We start from the raw sequence: 12,849 nt of genomic DNA on the forward strand, positions 1-12,849 counted from the left end.
TGTTGCCACTGGGCAACGCCTTGGAGTCACCCTCACGTCCACGACCGGCGCCGTTCATGCTCTCCGTCCGGCGTGCCCTGTGGCAGCCATCGCTCGGGTTTCTCTTCATCTCGTACAAATCTTTCGCCTTTTACTAAAGATTTCCGTGGAGGGGAACTGCCCCGAGTTTACGGTATTTTTGGAAGCTCTGCTTCGGCGGAGCTGCACCTGCCTGTCCAAAGTCAAGCGTCGTGGTGTTTTGTTTTGCGGCGGCGGCGGCGGCGGCGGCGGCGGTCCGCTTTTGCTGGCCCCGCCTCCCCCCGTAACCATGTGAGCGCGGGGGGCGTCGCTAGAGGGGCCGCCGCACCCCGTGCAGTTGTGGGGTATCGCTTCTCGGCCTTTTGGCTAAGATCAAGTGTAGTATCTGTTCTTATCAGGTGGACTACCAGAGACAGCGATGGCGGTGTCGGAGGCGAATGCGATGGAGGTGGTGCCGAAGCATGCAATGCAGTTTTGGATCCCGAAGCTGCGGAGGGAGGAGTTTTCGAGGGAGCTTTTTGGAGCGGCGATCGTGAAGGGGCTGCTGGGGGCAACGGACAAGGAGGTACTGTGCCTGCTGCCGTCGACGGTGGGCTACGACGTAACCTTCCGGTCGCCGGTGGACATGTTGGTGGCGGTTCGGCGGTGGAAGGAGGCTGGGGAAGGTCTACGAGTCGACACTTTGGAGTTTGGAACACGGATGAGGTTTTGGCGTCCGATGAATGTCGTGGTGGTCCAGATCTTCAACCCCCACGTGCTGGAAGAGGATGTTCGGTGTTGGCTGGGACGGTACTGCACGGAGGTACCGCAGGGACGGCGTGTCGTGGACAGCAACGGTTTCTGGACGGGGAAGTGGACGTATCATGTGCTGTTTCGGTCAGAGGGGAATCGCCAGGTGCGGCCTCCCTTCGCCTTCATGTTGGGGCCTGACAGAGGGAGGATTGTTATTCCGGACTTGCCAAGTGAGTGTTGGGGTTGTGGGAGTGTGGGGCATTTGCGGAGCCAATGTACTGTGCTGGCTTGTTTGCGGTGTGGGTCTAAGGAACACTTGGTGAAGGACTGTAAGAAGCTAAGGGAATGTTCTTTGTGTGGGGCGACGGACCATCTTTTTGGGGGCTGTGAAAAGCGGAGGAGTTACGTGTCGGCTCTGGTGAAGGGCTGTGAGTATTGTGGAGGGAAGGATCATCAGCCTGCGGCTTGTGCCAAGTGGAAAAGTTTCCAGGAGGCTGAGCGGCTGGTGCGCCAGGGGGGGGCTTCCACTGTGCCGGTGGGGGCCTCTTCCGTGCCCGCGGGGGTGAAGACGGTGCCGGCTGGTGCGACGGTGGCAAGAGCGAGTGGAGTGAAGGCGCCTGCGGCGTCTCTTGGTGGTTCGGGAGCTGGGCAGCGAGGTAGCCAAGATGGCTGCTTGGTGGCTAAGGCTACGGCTAGGCCGCATGGCAGTCAAGATGGCCGCTTGGGGACTGGTGCTGGTGGGCGGAGTGTGGACGACTGGGCTTCTGCTTCTGCTTCCCAGGAAGCGGAGATGGCTGAGTTGGCGGCGAAGGCGTCGGGGGCAGTGAAGCGCCCCCTGCAGGACGGGAGTGAAGGTGGTTCGCCGGGGACTCCGGTCCGCCGGTGCAAGGGTGGGGGCGGGGTCTCCGTCTCTAATAGGTACGAGGCCCTGCTGGTGGAGGACGGTGGTGATGGGTCCATGGAGGTGGCGGCGTCTAGTGGCGAGGAGGAGTCGGACGGGTCGACAGGCTCTGTGAGGGAGGGGATTTCTTCCCCTTCCCCCCCTTCTTCGGGGGACTTGCTTGGGTGGGATGAGGGGAATTTGAAAAGGACTACTGGGATGTTGGACTGATTGGGGTTGTGTTGGGTTGTTGATGGTGTTGTTGTTGGGTTGTGTTGGGGTGGATTAAAAGTGTACTGAGGGTGGACGTGTTGGTTTTGTGTTTGTGTGTCTTGACATTTTTTTTGTTTTTGGCTGGGCCTGTGTGCCCGAGCTCACTTGTGTACCTGGTTCCTTGGGGCCTGCGTGCCCATTTTACCACAGCCTCTAGTCTAGACTTCACTTCCTTCTGTATCTTTTGTGTGTTATATCTTGTGTTTGTTTTTCAAGGCTGGTGGGACTACTGTGCCGCATAGGACCAGCACCCCCTGTGGTGGTGGCATGGCATGTCAAATGTCTTTCTATGTGGTGTGCTATGGCTTATGTGAATAATAAAAAAAAAAAAAAAAAAAAAAAAAAAAAAAAAAAAAAAAAAAAAAAAAAATCTGTTCTTATCAGTTTAATATCTGATACGTCCTCTACCCGAGGACCATATATTAATCTGATTTTTGGAACAGGGAGACGGAAGAGGGGCTTGCTCCGTCCGCTCCACGCATCGACCCGGTATTGCAGCGACTCCGGGAACGGTGCACATTCCTTTGACTGTGTAAGAAAAGAACCAACCCAGTGGAACTGACTGACTGACTGACTGACTGACTGACTGACTGTGATGAAATCCTCCTTAGCAGAGCAGACGCAGCAGCAGGAGTCCTTGCCAGGTGTTTTGGCCAACCGCGCCACCTCCCTTTTCGGCCCCTTTTGGGTTTTCCCGCCCTTTTACTCTTTTTTTTTTTTTTTTTTTTTTTTTTTTTTTTGTTTTTTTTTTTTTTTTTTTACACATTTAAATTTAAAGGGGATGTTGATACTGCCGTCTTGTTGCCACTGGGCAACGCCTTGGAGTCACCCTCACGTCCACGACCGGCGCCGTTCATGCTCTCCGTCCGGCGTGCCCTGTGGCAGCCATCGCTCGGGTTTCTCTTCATCTCGTACAAATCTTTCGCCTTTTACTAAAGATTTCCGTGGAGGGGAACTGCCCCGAGTTTACGGTATTTTTGGAAGCTCTGCTTCGGCGGAGCTGCACCTGCCTGTCCAAAGTCAAGCGTCGTGGTGTTTTGTTTTGCGGCGGCGGCGGCGGCGGCGGCGGCGGTCCGCTTTTGCTGGCCCCGCCTCCCCCCGTAACCATGTGAGCGCGGGGGGCGTCGCTAGAGGGGCCGCCGCACCCCGTGCAGTTGTGGGGTATCGCTTCTCGGCCTTTTGGCTAAGATCAAGTGTAGTATCTGTTCTTATCAGTTTAATATCTGATACGTCCTCTACCCGAGGACCATATATTAATCTGATTTTTGGAACAGGGAGACGGAAGAGGGGCTTGCTCCGTCCGCTCCACGCATCGACCCGGTATTGCAGCGACTCCGGGAACGGTGCACATTCCTTTGACTGTGTAAGAAAAGAACCAACCCAGTGGAACTGACTGACTGACTGACTGACTGACTGACTGACTGACTGACTGACTGTGATGAAATCCTCCTTAGCAGAGCAGACGCAGCAGCAGGAGTCCTTGCCAGGTGTTTTGGCCAACCGCGCCACCTCCCTTTTCGGCCCCTTTTGGGTTTTCCCGCCCTTTTACTCTTTTTTTTTTTTTTTTTTTTTTTTTTTTTTTTTTTTACACATTTAAATTTAAAGGGGATGTTGATACTGCCGTCTTGTTGCCACTGGGCAACGCCTTGGAGTCACCCTCACGTCCACGACCGGCGCCGTTCATGCTCTCCGTCCGGCGTGCCCTGTGGCAGCCATCGCTCGGGTTTCTCTTCATCTCGTACAAATCTTTCGCCTTTTACTAAAGATTTCCGTGGAGGGGAACTGCCCCGAGTTTACGGTATTTTTGGAAGCTCTGCTTCGGCGGAGCTGCACCTGCCTGTCCAAAGTCGAGCGTCGTGGTGTTTTGTTTTGCGGCGGCGGCGGCGGCGGTCCGCTTTTGCTGGCCCCGCCTCCCCCCGTAACCATGTGAGCGCGGGGGGCGTCGCTAGAGGGGCCGCCGCACCCCGTGCAGTTGTGGGGTATCGCTTCTCGGCCTTTTGGCTAAGATCAAGTGTAGTATCTGTTCTTATCAGTTTAATATCTGATACGTCCTCTACCCGAGGACCATATATTAATCTGATTTTTGGAACAGGGAGACGGAAGAGGGGCTTGCTCCGTCCGCTCCACGCATCGACCCGGTATTGCAGCGACTCCGGGAACGGTGCACATTCCTTTGACTGTGTAAGAAAAGAACCAACCCAGTGGAACTGACTGACTGACTGACTGACTGACTGACTGACTGACTGACTGACTGTGATGAAATCCTCCTTAGCAGAGCAGACGCAGCAGCAGGAGTCCTTGCCAGGTGTTTTGGCCAACCGCGCCACCTCCCTTTTCGGCCCCTTTTGGGTTTTCCCGCCCTTTTACTCTTTTTTTTTTTTTTTTTTTTTTTTTTTTTTTTTTTTTACACATTTAAATTTAAAGGGGATGTTGATACTGCCGTCTTGTTGCCACTGGGCAACGCCTTGGAGTCACCCTCACGTCCACGACCGGCGCCGTTCATGCTCTCCGTCCGGCGTGCCCTGTGGCAGCCATCGCTCGGGTTTCTCTTCATCTCGTACAAATCTTTCGCCTTTTACTAAAGATTTCCGTGGAGGGGAACTGCCCCGAGTTTACGGTATTTTTGGAAGCTCTGCTTCGGCGGAGCTGCACCTGCCTGTCCAAAGTCAAGCGTCGTGGTGTTTTGTTTTGCGGCGGCGGCGGCGGCGGCGGCGGCGGTCCGCTTTTGCTGGCCCCGCCTCCCCCCGTAACCATGTGAGCGCGGGGGGCGTCGCTAGAGGGGCCGCCGCACCCCGTGCAGTTGTGGGGTATCGCTTCTCGGCCTTTTGGCTAAGATCAAGTGTAGTATCTGTTCTTATCAGTTTAATATCTGATACGTCCTCTACCCGAGGACCATATATTAATCTGATTTTTGGAACAGGGAGACGGAAGAGGGGCTTGCTCCGTCCGCTCCACGCATCGACCCGGTATTGCAGCGACTCCGGGAACGGTGCACATTCCTTTGACTGTGTAAGAAAAGAACCAACCCAGTGGAACTGACTGACTGACTGACTGACTGACTGACTGACTGTGATGAAATCCTCCTTAGCAGAGCAGACGCAGCAGCAGGAGTCCTTGCCAGGTGTTTTGGCCAACCGCGCCACCTCCCTTTTCGGCCCCTTTTGGGTTTTCCCGCCCTTTTACTCTTTTTTTTTTTTTTTTTTTTTTTTTTTTTTTTTTTTTACACATTTAAATTTAAAGGGGATGTTGATACTGCCGTCTTGTTGCCACTGGGCAACGCCTTGGAGTCACCCTCACGTCCACGACCGGCGCCGTTCATGCTCTCCGTCCGGCGTGCCCTGTGGCAGCCATCGCTCGGGTTTCTCTTCATCTCGTACAAATCTTTCGCCTTTTACTAAAGATTTCCGTGGAGGGGAACTGCCCCGAGTTTACGGTATTTTTGGAAGCTCTGCTTCGGCGGAGCTGCACCTGCCTGTCCAAAGTCGAGCGTCGTGGTGTTTTGTTTTGCGGCGGCGGCGGCGGCGGTCCGCTTTTGCTGGCCCCGCCTCCCCCCGTAACCATGTGAGCGCGGGGGGCGTCGCTAGAGGGGCCGCCGCACCCCGTGCAGTTGTGGGGTATCGCTTCTCGGCCTTTTGGCTAAGATCAAGTGTAGTATCTGTTCTTATCAGTTTAATATCTGATACGTCCTCTACCCGAGGACCATATATTAATCTGATTTTTGGAACAGGGAGACGGAAGAGGGGCTTGCTCCGTCCGCTCCACGCATCGACCCGGTATTGCAGCGACTCCGGGAACGGTGCACATTCCTTTGACTGTGTAAGAAAAGAACCAACCCAGTGGAACTGACTGACTGACTGACTGACTGACTGACTGACTGACTGACTGACTGTGATGAAATCCTCCTTAGCAGAGCAGACGCAGCAGCAGGAGTCCTTGCCAGGTGTTTTGGCCAACCGCGCCACCTCCCTTTTCGGCCCCTTTTGGGTTTTCCCGCCCTTTTACTCTTTTTTTTTTTTTTTTTTTTTTTTTTTTTTTTTTTTTACACATTTAAATTTAAAGGGGATGTTGATACTGCCGTCTTGTTGCCACTGGGCAACGCCTTGGAGTCACCCTCACGTCCACGACCGGCGCCGTTCATGCTCTCCGTCCGGCGTGCCCTGTGGCAGCCATCGCTCGGGTTTCTCTTCATCTCGTACAAATCTTTCGCCTTTTACTAAAGATTTCCGTGGAGGGGAACTGCCCCGAGTTTACGGTATTTTTGGAAGCTCTGCTTCGGCGGAGCTGCACCTGCCTGTCCAAAGTCGAGCGTCGTGGTGTTTTGTTTTGCGGCGGCGGCGGCGGCGGTCCGCTTTTGCTGGCCCCGCCTCCCCCCGTAACCATGTGAGCGCGGGGGGCGTCGCTAGAGGGGCCGCCGCACCCCGTGCAGTTGTGGGGTATCGCTTCTCGGCCTTTTGGCTAAGATCAAGTGTAGTATCTGTTCTTATCAGGTGGACTACCAGAGACAGCGATGGCGGTGTCGGAGGCGAATGTGATGGAGGTGGTGCCGAAGCATGCAATGCAGTTTTGGATCCCGAAGCTGCGGAGGGAGGAGTTTTCGAGGGAGCTTTTTGGAGCGGCGATCGTGAAGGGGCTGCTGGGGGCAACGGACAAGGAGGTGCTGTGCCTGCTGCCGTCGACGTTGGGCTACGACGTAACCTTCCGGTCGCCGGTGGACATGTTGGTGGCGGTTCGGCGGTGGAAGGAGGCTGGGGAAGGACTACGAGTCAACAGATTGGAGTTTGGAATACGGATGAGGTTTTGGCGTCCGATGAATGTCGTGGTGGTCCAGGTCTTCAACCCCCACGTGCTGGAGGAGGATGTTCGGTGTTGGCTGGGACGGTATTGCACGGAGGTACCGCAGGGACGGCGTGTCGTGGACAGCAACGGCTTCTGGACGGGGAAGTGGACGTATCACGTGCTGTTTCGGTCAGAGGGGAATCGCCAGGTGCGGCCTCCCTTCGCCTTCAGTTTGGGGCCTGACAGAGGGAGGATTGTTATTCCGGACTTGCCAAGTGAGTGTTGGGGTTGTGGGAGTGCGGGGCACTTGCGGAGTCAATGTACTGTGCTGGCTTGTTTGCGGTGTGGGTCTAAGGAACACTTGGTGAAGGACTGTAAGAAGCTACGGGAATGTTCTTTGTGTGGGGCGACGGACCATCTTTTTGGGGGCTGTGAAAAGCGGAGGAGCTACGTGTCGGCGCTGGTGAAGGGCTGTGAGTATTGTGGAGGGAAGGATCATCAGCCTGCGGCTTGTGCCAGGTGGAAGAGTTTCCAGGAGGCGGAGCGGCTGGTACGCCAGGGGGGGGATCCCACTGTGCCGGTGGGGGCCTCTTCTGTGCCCGCGGGGGTGAAGACGGTGCCTGTTGGTGCGACGGTGGCAAGAGCGAGTGGAGTGAAGGCGCCTGCGGCGTCTCTTGGTGGTTCGGGAGCAGGGCAGCGAGGTAGCCAAGATGGCTGCTTGGTGGCTACGGCTACGGCTAGGCCGCATGGCAGTCAAGATGGCCGCTCGGTGACTGGTGCTGGTGGGCGGAGTTTGGACGACTGGGCTTCTGCTTCTGCTTCCCAGGAAGCGGAGATGGCTGAGTCGGCGGTGAAGGCGTCGGGGGCAGTGAAGCGCCCCCTGCAGGACGGGAGTGAAGGTGGTTCGCCGGGGACTCCGGTCCGCCGGTGCAAGGGTGGGGGCGGGGTCTCCGTCTCTAATAGGTACGAGGCCCTGCTGGTGGAGGACGGTGGTGATGGGTCCATGGAGGTGGCGGCGTCTAGTGGCGAGGAGGAGTCGGACGGGTCGACAGGCTCTGTGAGGGAGGGGATTTCTTCCCCTTCCCCCCCTTCTTCGGGGGACTTGCTTGGGTGGGATGAGGGGAATTTGAAAAGGACTACTGGGATGTTGGACTGATTGGGGTTGTGTTGGGTTGTTGATGTTGTTGTTGTTGGGTTGTGTTGGGGTGGATTAAAAGTGTACTGAGGGTGGACGTGTTGGTTTTGTGTTTGTGTGTCTTGACATTTTTTTTGTTTTTGGCTGGGCCTGTGTGCCCGAGCTCACTTGTGTACCTGGTTCCTTGGGGCCTGCGTGCCCATTTTACCACAGCCTCTAGTCTAGACTTCACTTCCTTCTGTATCTTTTGTGTGTTATATCTTGTGTTTGTTTTTCAAGGCTGGTGGGACTACTGTGCCGCATAGGACCAGCACCCCCTGTGGTGGTGGCATGGCATGTCAAATGTCTTTCTATGTGGTGTGCTATGGCTTATGTGAATAATAAAAAAAAAAAAAAAAAAAAAAAAAATCTGTTCTTACCAGTTTAATATCTGATACGTCCTCTACCCGAGGACCATATATTAATCTGATTTTTGGAACAGGGAGACGGAAGAGGGGCTTGCTCCGTCCGCTCCACGCATCGACCCGGTATTGCAGCGACTCCGGGAACGGTGCACATTCCTTTGACTGTGTAAGAAAAGAACCAACCCAGTGGAACTGACTGACTGACTGACTGACTGACTGACTGACTGACTGACTGACTGTGATGAAATCCTCCTTAGCAGAGCAGACGCAGCAGCAGGAGTCCTTGCCAGGTGTTTTGGCCAACCGCGCCACCTCCCTTTTCGGCCCCTTTTGGGTTTTCCCGCCCTTTTACTCTTTTTTTTTTTTTTTTTTTTTTTTTTTTTTTTTTTTTTACACATTTAAATTTAAAGGGGATGTTGATACTGCCGTCTTGTTGCCACTGGGCAACGCCTTGGAGTCACCCTCACGTCCACGACCGGCGCCGTTCATGCTCTCCGTCCGGCGTGCCCTGTGGCAGCCATCGCTCGGGTTTCTCTTCATCTCGTACAAATCTTTCGCCTTTTACTAAAGATTTCCGTGGAGGGGAACTGCCCCGAGTTTACGGTATTTTTGGAAGCTCTGCTTCGGCGGAGCTGCACCTGCCTGTCCAAAGTCGAGCGTCGTGGTGTTTTGTTTTGCGGCGGCGGCGGCGGCGGTCCGCTTTTGCTGGCCCCGCCTCCCCCCGTAACCATGTGAGCGCGGGGGGCGTCGCTAGAGGGGCCGCCGCACCCCGTGCAGTTGTGGGGTATCGCTTCTCGGCCTTTTGGCTAAGATCAAGTGTAGTATCTGTTCTTATCAGTTTAATATCTGATACGTCCTCTACCCGAGGACCATATATTAATCTGATTTTTGGAACAGGGAGACGGAAGAGGGGCTTGCTCCGTCCGCTCCACGCATCGACCCGGTATTGCAGCGACTCCGGGAACGGTGCACATTCCTTTGACTGTGTAAGAAAAGAACCAACCCAGTGGAACTGACTGACTGACTGACTGACTGACTGACTGACTGACTGACTGACTGACTGTGATGAAATCCTCCTTAGCAGAGCAGACGCAGCAGCAGGAGTCCTTGCCAGGTGTTTTGGCCAACCGCGCCACCTCCCTTTTCGGCCCCTTTTGGGTTTTCCCGCCCTTTTACTCTTTTTTTTTTTTTTTTTTTTTTTTTTTTTTTTTTTTTACACATTTAAATTTAAAGGGGATGTTGATACTGCCGTCTTGTTGCCACTGGGCAACGCCTTGGAGTCACCCTCACGTCCACGACCGGCGCCGTTCATGCTCTCCGTCCGGCGTGCCCTGTGGCAGCCATCGCTCGGGTTTCTCTTCATCTCGTACAAATCTTTCGCCTTTTACTAAAGATTTCCGTGGAGGGGAACTGCCCCGAGTTTACGGTATTTTTGGAAGCTCTGCTTCGGCGGAGCTGCACCTGCCTGTCCAAAGTCGAGCGTCGTGGTGTTTTGTTTTGCGGCGGCGGCGGCGGCGGTCCGCTTTTGCTGGCCCCGCCTCCCCCCGTAACCATGTGAGCGCGGGGGGCGTCGCTAGAGGGGCCGCCGCACCCCGTGCAGTTGTGGGGTATCGCTTCTCGGCCTTTTGGCTAAGATCAAGTGTAGTATCTGTTCTTATCAGTTTAATATCTGATACGTCCTCTACCCGAGGACCATATATTAATCTGATTTTTGGAACAGGGAGACGGAAGAGGGGCTTGCTCCGTCCGCTCCACGCATCGACCCGGTATTGCAGCGACTCCGGGAACGGTGCACATTCCTTTGACTGTGTAAGAAAAGAACCAACCCAGTGGAACTGACTGACTGACTGACTGACTGACTGACTGACTGACTGACTGACTGTGATGAAATCCTCCTTAGCAGAGCAGACGCAGCAGCAGGAGTCCTTGCCAGGTGTTTTGGCCAACCGCGCCACCTCCCTTTTCGGCCCCTTTTGGGTTTTCCCGCCCTTTTACTCTTTTTTTTTTTTTTTTTTTTTTTTTTTTTTTTTTTTACACATTTAAATTTAAAGGGGATGTTGATACTGCCGTCTTGTTGCCACTGGGCAACGCCTTGGAGTCACCCTCACGTCCACGACCGGCGCCGTTCATGCTCTCCGTCCGGCGTGCCCTGTGGCAGCCATCGCTCGGGTTTCTCTTCATCTCGTACAAATCTTTCGCCTTTTACTAAAGATTTCCGTGGAGGGGAACTGCCCCGAGTTTACGGTATTTTTGGAAGCTCTGCTTCGGCGGAGCTGCACCTGCCTGTCCAAAGTCGAGCGTCGTGGTGTTTTGTTTTGCGGCGGCGGCGGCGGCGGTCCGCTTTTGCTGGCCCCGCCTCCCCCCGTAACCATGTGAGCGCGGGGGGCGTCGCTAGAGGGGCCGCCGCACCCCGTGCAGTTGTGGGGTATCGCTTCTCGGCCTTTTGGCTAAGATCAAGTGGAGCATATCGTTCACGCGACGGGAAGGCGATGGGGACGTTGGGCCCATTGAGATTGAGGAACACGATCCGTTTTGTGGTTCCGGTGAGCAGGAGGACGGAGATGAAGAGGGAGTACTTTTCGGACAAGGTTTTGCTGGACACTTTGGATTTGGGAGTGCGGGAGGTCCTTTGCTTGCAGGAGTATCGGCCTCAAGGTACGTTTGATGTTACTTTTCGGACTGAAATGTTTTTTGAAATGGCTAAGAAGAGGATTAATGAGAAGTTACATGTGGATTTTTTTAAGGGTATGGTGTTTTTTTCGTCAGAGACTCATGTTTTTGTGCACATGTTCAATCCTTTTGTGTTAGAAGAAGATATTGTTGCTTTTTTGAAGAGGTATTGCCGTGATGTGAGAGAGGGTGCTAAAGTGACTGATTCAAGGGGTTTCTGGACGGGAAGGAGAAGGTTTAAAGTGCGCTTTAAAGCGGGGGCTTCGCCTCCCCAGTCCTTCGCCTTGGGGCCAGACAGGGGCTACTTGTTTGTCCCTGGGAGGCCTGGGGGTTGTTGGAAGTGTGGGGAGAATGGACATGTAAGAGAGGACTGCAAAGTAACCAGGTGCCGCCATTGCGGCTCTACGGAGCACATGGCGGCGAAATGTTTGGCTCCGAAGACCTGCAGTCTTTGTGGGTCTTCGGAGCACCTGTTTAGAGCTTGCCCAGGTCGAAGGAGAGCTGCTGTGGGTCGTGAAAAGTCTGAGGGTCGAGGACCGACGGACGTGCGGTCGGCTGCTGGAGAGGAGTCCCCTATGCCCCCCGGGAGGACTCTTTCGAGGCTTGCTGATCCTTTGTCTGACGGCGGCCATGCGGTCGCTAAGATGGCGGCTAACGATGAGCAGGTGGTGAGCCATGTGGTAGCAAAGATGGTGGCTAGCAGCGAGCAGGTGGTGAGTGCACATGGAGCTGCTGCTGAGAGGCCCTCTGTTTCCGCCCCGGAGGGTTCATCTCAGTTTGCAGCTCCCCAGGCTGTTAATGTTGTTAGTGTGCTTTCCCCTGGGCCTACGGCTGATTCCCCACAGGCTGTGGCCGAGGAGACGTGTTCTGGTGTTCCCGTGGTTTCTCCTGGACCTCGGGCTGACCCCCCCCAGGCTGTGGCTGAGGAGACGTGTTCTGGTGTTGCTGTGGATGAGTCGGCGAGAGAGGTTTCACCTAGGTCGTGGGCTGATTGCCCCTTCGATGAGGAGGTGGTGATCACAGGAGTGGCACCAGCTACAGGGAAGCGCCCCCTGGAGGACAGCGGGTCGGAGGAGACTCCGGTGCGCCGCCTCAGGTCGTGCCAGACAGTGCAGGTGTTTGGCCAGGTCACCCCCCTGGAGGAAGATGATGGCGATGACGACAGCGAGGAGGAGATCGAGGTCGAGGACGGCAGGCCCGGCGAGGAGTTGGTGGTCGGCGCGGATTTGCTTCTGGGCTGGGACGAGAAGAATTTGAAGCAGTTGACGGGCATGGTCGAGTCAAGTGGAAGTGACTGAGGTGTGTTTGCAAGGTCGACGGCGATGATATGGAGGCCGTGGGCGCCAAGGCCAGTTGTGTCGTGGTGGCTGGAGGCGGGGCCTCCCCGGATTCTCTTCTGGGGTGCGATGAGGACAATGTGAAGGCTACTACTGTTCTGGTGGAGCCTAGAAGTTATGACTTTGTGTTGTGATGTGTGTTTGGTGATGGGCTTGTGATTTTTTTTGTAGCTTTGTGAAATGGGCTGAATAAAGTCTTGTGGGACATGCTATAGCCCTAGTACGTGCGTATGTTGGAGACGATGGGTGTTTTGCTATGGTTTTTATGGTTGTCTGTATGGATTACTGTATGGTTTGTTCTTGATCTGATTTATCTGATCCGCTTCGCATAATATGTGAATAAAAAAAAAAAAAATCTGTTCTTATCAGTTTAATATCTGATACGTCCTCTACCCGAGGACCATATATTAATCTGATTTTTGGAACAGGGAGACGGAAGAGGGGCTTGCTCCGTCCGCTCCACGCATCGACCCGGTATTGCAGCGACTCCGGGAACGGTGCACATTCCTTTGACTGTGTAAGAAAAGAACCAACCCAGTGGAACTGACTGACTGACTGACTGACTGACTGACTGACTGACTGACTGACTGTGATGAAATCCTCCTTAGCAGAGCAGACGCAGCA

At 54.7% G+C, this 12,849-nt stretch overlaps 17 non-coding genes and 3 pseudogenes across 17 annotated transcripts; all 20 read left to right on the forward strand.

Annotated features, from left to right (window-relative positions):
- Positions 1 to 89: 89 nt before the first annotated feature.
- LOC121681383 lies at positions 90 to 203 on the forward strand. Its single transcript, XR_006022100.1, has one exon. It is a non-coding gene; the product is annotated as a U5 spliceosomal RNA (small nuclear RNA).
- A 161-nt stretch (positions 204 to 364) lies between these two features.
- LOC121684638 lies at positions 365 to 537 on the forward strand (annotated as a pseudogene).
- Positions 538 to 2,182: 1,645 nt separating this feature from the next.
- Positions 2,183 to 2,426, forward strand: LOC121684306 (annotated as a pseudogene).
- Positions 2,427 to 2,791: 365 nt separating this feature from the next.
- Positions 2,792 to 2,905, forward strand: LOC121681388. Its single transcript, XR_006022109.1, has one exon. It is a non-coding gene; the product is annotated as a U5 spliceosomal RNA (small nuclear RNA).
- A 161-nt stretch (positions 2,906 to 3,066) lies between these two features.
- LOC121683278 lies at positions 3,067 to 3,257 on the forward strand. The gene has a single exon (XR_006022726.1). It is a non-coding gene; the product is annotated as a U2 spliceosomal RNA (small nuclear RNA).
- A 361-nt stretch (positions 3,258 to 3,618) lies between these two features.
- Positions 3,619 to 3,732, forward strand: LOC121681396. Its single transcript, XR_006022119.1, has one exon. It is a non-coding gene; the product is annotated as a U5 spliceosomal RNA (small nuclear RNA).
- A 152-nt stretch (positions 3,733 to 3,884) lies between these two features.
- LOC121683284 lies at positions 3,885 to 4,075 on the forward strand. Its single transcript, XR_006022729.1, has one exon. It is a non-coding gene; the product is annotated as a U2 spliceosomal RNA (small nuclear RNA).
- Positions 4,076 to 4,437: 362 nt separating this feature from the next.
- Positions 4,438 to 4,551, forward strand: LOC121681401. The gene has a single exon (XR_006022120.1). It is a non-coding gene; the product is annotated as a U5 spliceosomal RNA (small nuclear RNA).
- A 161-nt stretch (positions 4,552 to 4,712) lies between these two features.
- LOC121683289 lies at positions 4,713 to 4,903 on the forward strand. Its single transcript, XR_006022730.1, has one exon. It is a non-coding gene; the product is annotated as a U2 spliceosomal RNA (small nuclear RNA).
- A 350-nt stretch (positions 4,904 to 5,253) lies between these two features.
- LOC121681407 lies at positions 5,254 to 5,367 on the forward strand. Its single transcript, XR_006022123.1, has one exon. It is a non-coding gene; the product is annotated as a U5 spliceosomal RNA (small nuclear RNA).
- Positions 5,368 to 5,519: 152 nt separating this feature from the next.
- Positions 5,520 to 5,710, forward strand: LOC121683294. The gene has a single exon (XR_006022735.1). It is a non-coding gene; the product is annotated as a U2 spliceosomal RNA (small nuclear RNA).
- A 362-nt stretch (positions 5,711 to 6,072) lies between these two features.
- LOC121681412 lies at positions 6,073 to 6,186 on the forward strand. The gene has a single exon (XR_006022124.1). It is a non-coding gene; the product is annotated as a U5 spliceosomal RNA (small nuclear RNA).
- Positions 6,187 to 6,338: 152 nt separating this feature from the next.
- On the forward strand, positions 6,339 to 6,511 carry LOC121684614 (annotated as a pseudogene).
- A 1,667-nt stretch (positions 6,512 to 8,178) lies between these two features.
- Positions 8,179 to 8,375, forward strand: LOC121684314. Its single transcript, XR_006023103.1, has one exon. It is a non-coding gene; the product is annotated as a U2 spliceosomal RNA (small nuclear RNA).
- Positions 8,376 to 8,738: 363 nt separating this feature from the next.
- Positions 8,739 to 8,852, forward strand: LOC121681414. Its single transcript, XR_006022125.1, has one exon. It is a non-coding gene; the product is annotated as a U5 spliceosomal RNA (small nuclear RNA).
- A 152-nt stretch (positions 8,853 to 9,004) lies between these two features.
- Positions 9,005 to 9,195, forward strand: LOC121683299. Its single transcript, XR_006022736.1, has one exon. It is a non-coding gene; the product is annotated as a U2 spliceosomal RNA (small nuclear RNA).
- A 366-nt stretch (positions 9,196 to 9,561) lies between these two features.
- Positions 9,562 to 9,675, forward strand: LOC121681417. Its single transcript, XR_006022127.1, has one exon. It is a non-coding gene; the product is annotated as a U5 spliceosomal RNA (small nuclear RNA).
- A 152-nt stretch (positions 9,676 to 9,827) lies between these two features.
- LOC121683307 lies at positions 9,828 to 10,018 on the forward strand. The gene has a single exon (XR_006022738.1). It is a non-coding gene; the product is annotated as a U2 spliceosomal RNA (small nuclear RNA).
- A 361-nt stretch (positions 10,019 to 10,379) lies between these two features.
- On the forward strand, positions 10,380 to 10,493 carry LOC121681422. Its single transcript, XR_006022132.1, has one exon. It is a non-coding gene; the product is annotated as a U5 spliceosomal RNA (small nuclear RNA).
- Positions 10,494 to 12,543: 2,050 nt separating this feature from the next.
- LOC121684030 lies at positions 12,544 to 12,733 on the forward strand. Its single transcript, XR_006023000.1, has one exon. It is a non-coding gene; the product is annotated as a U2 spliceosomal RNA (small nuclear RNA).
- The last annotated feature ends 116 nt before the right edge of the window (positions 12,734 to 12,849 follow it).

The sequence above is a fragment of the Alosa sapidissima genome, chromosome 1 (genome assembly GCF_018492685.1).
Source record: "Alosa sapidissima isolate fAloSap1 chromosome 1, fAloSap1.pri, whole genome shotgun sequence".
NCBI lineage: Eukaryota > Metazoa > Chordata > Actinopteri > Clupeiformes > Clupeidae > Alosa > Alosa sapidissima.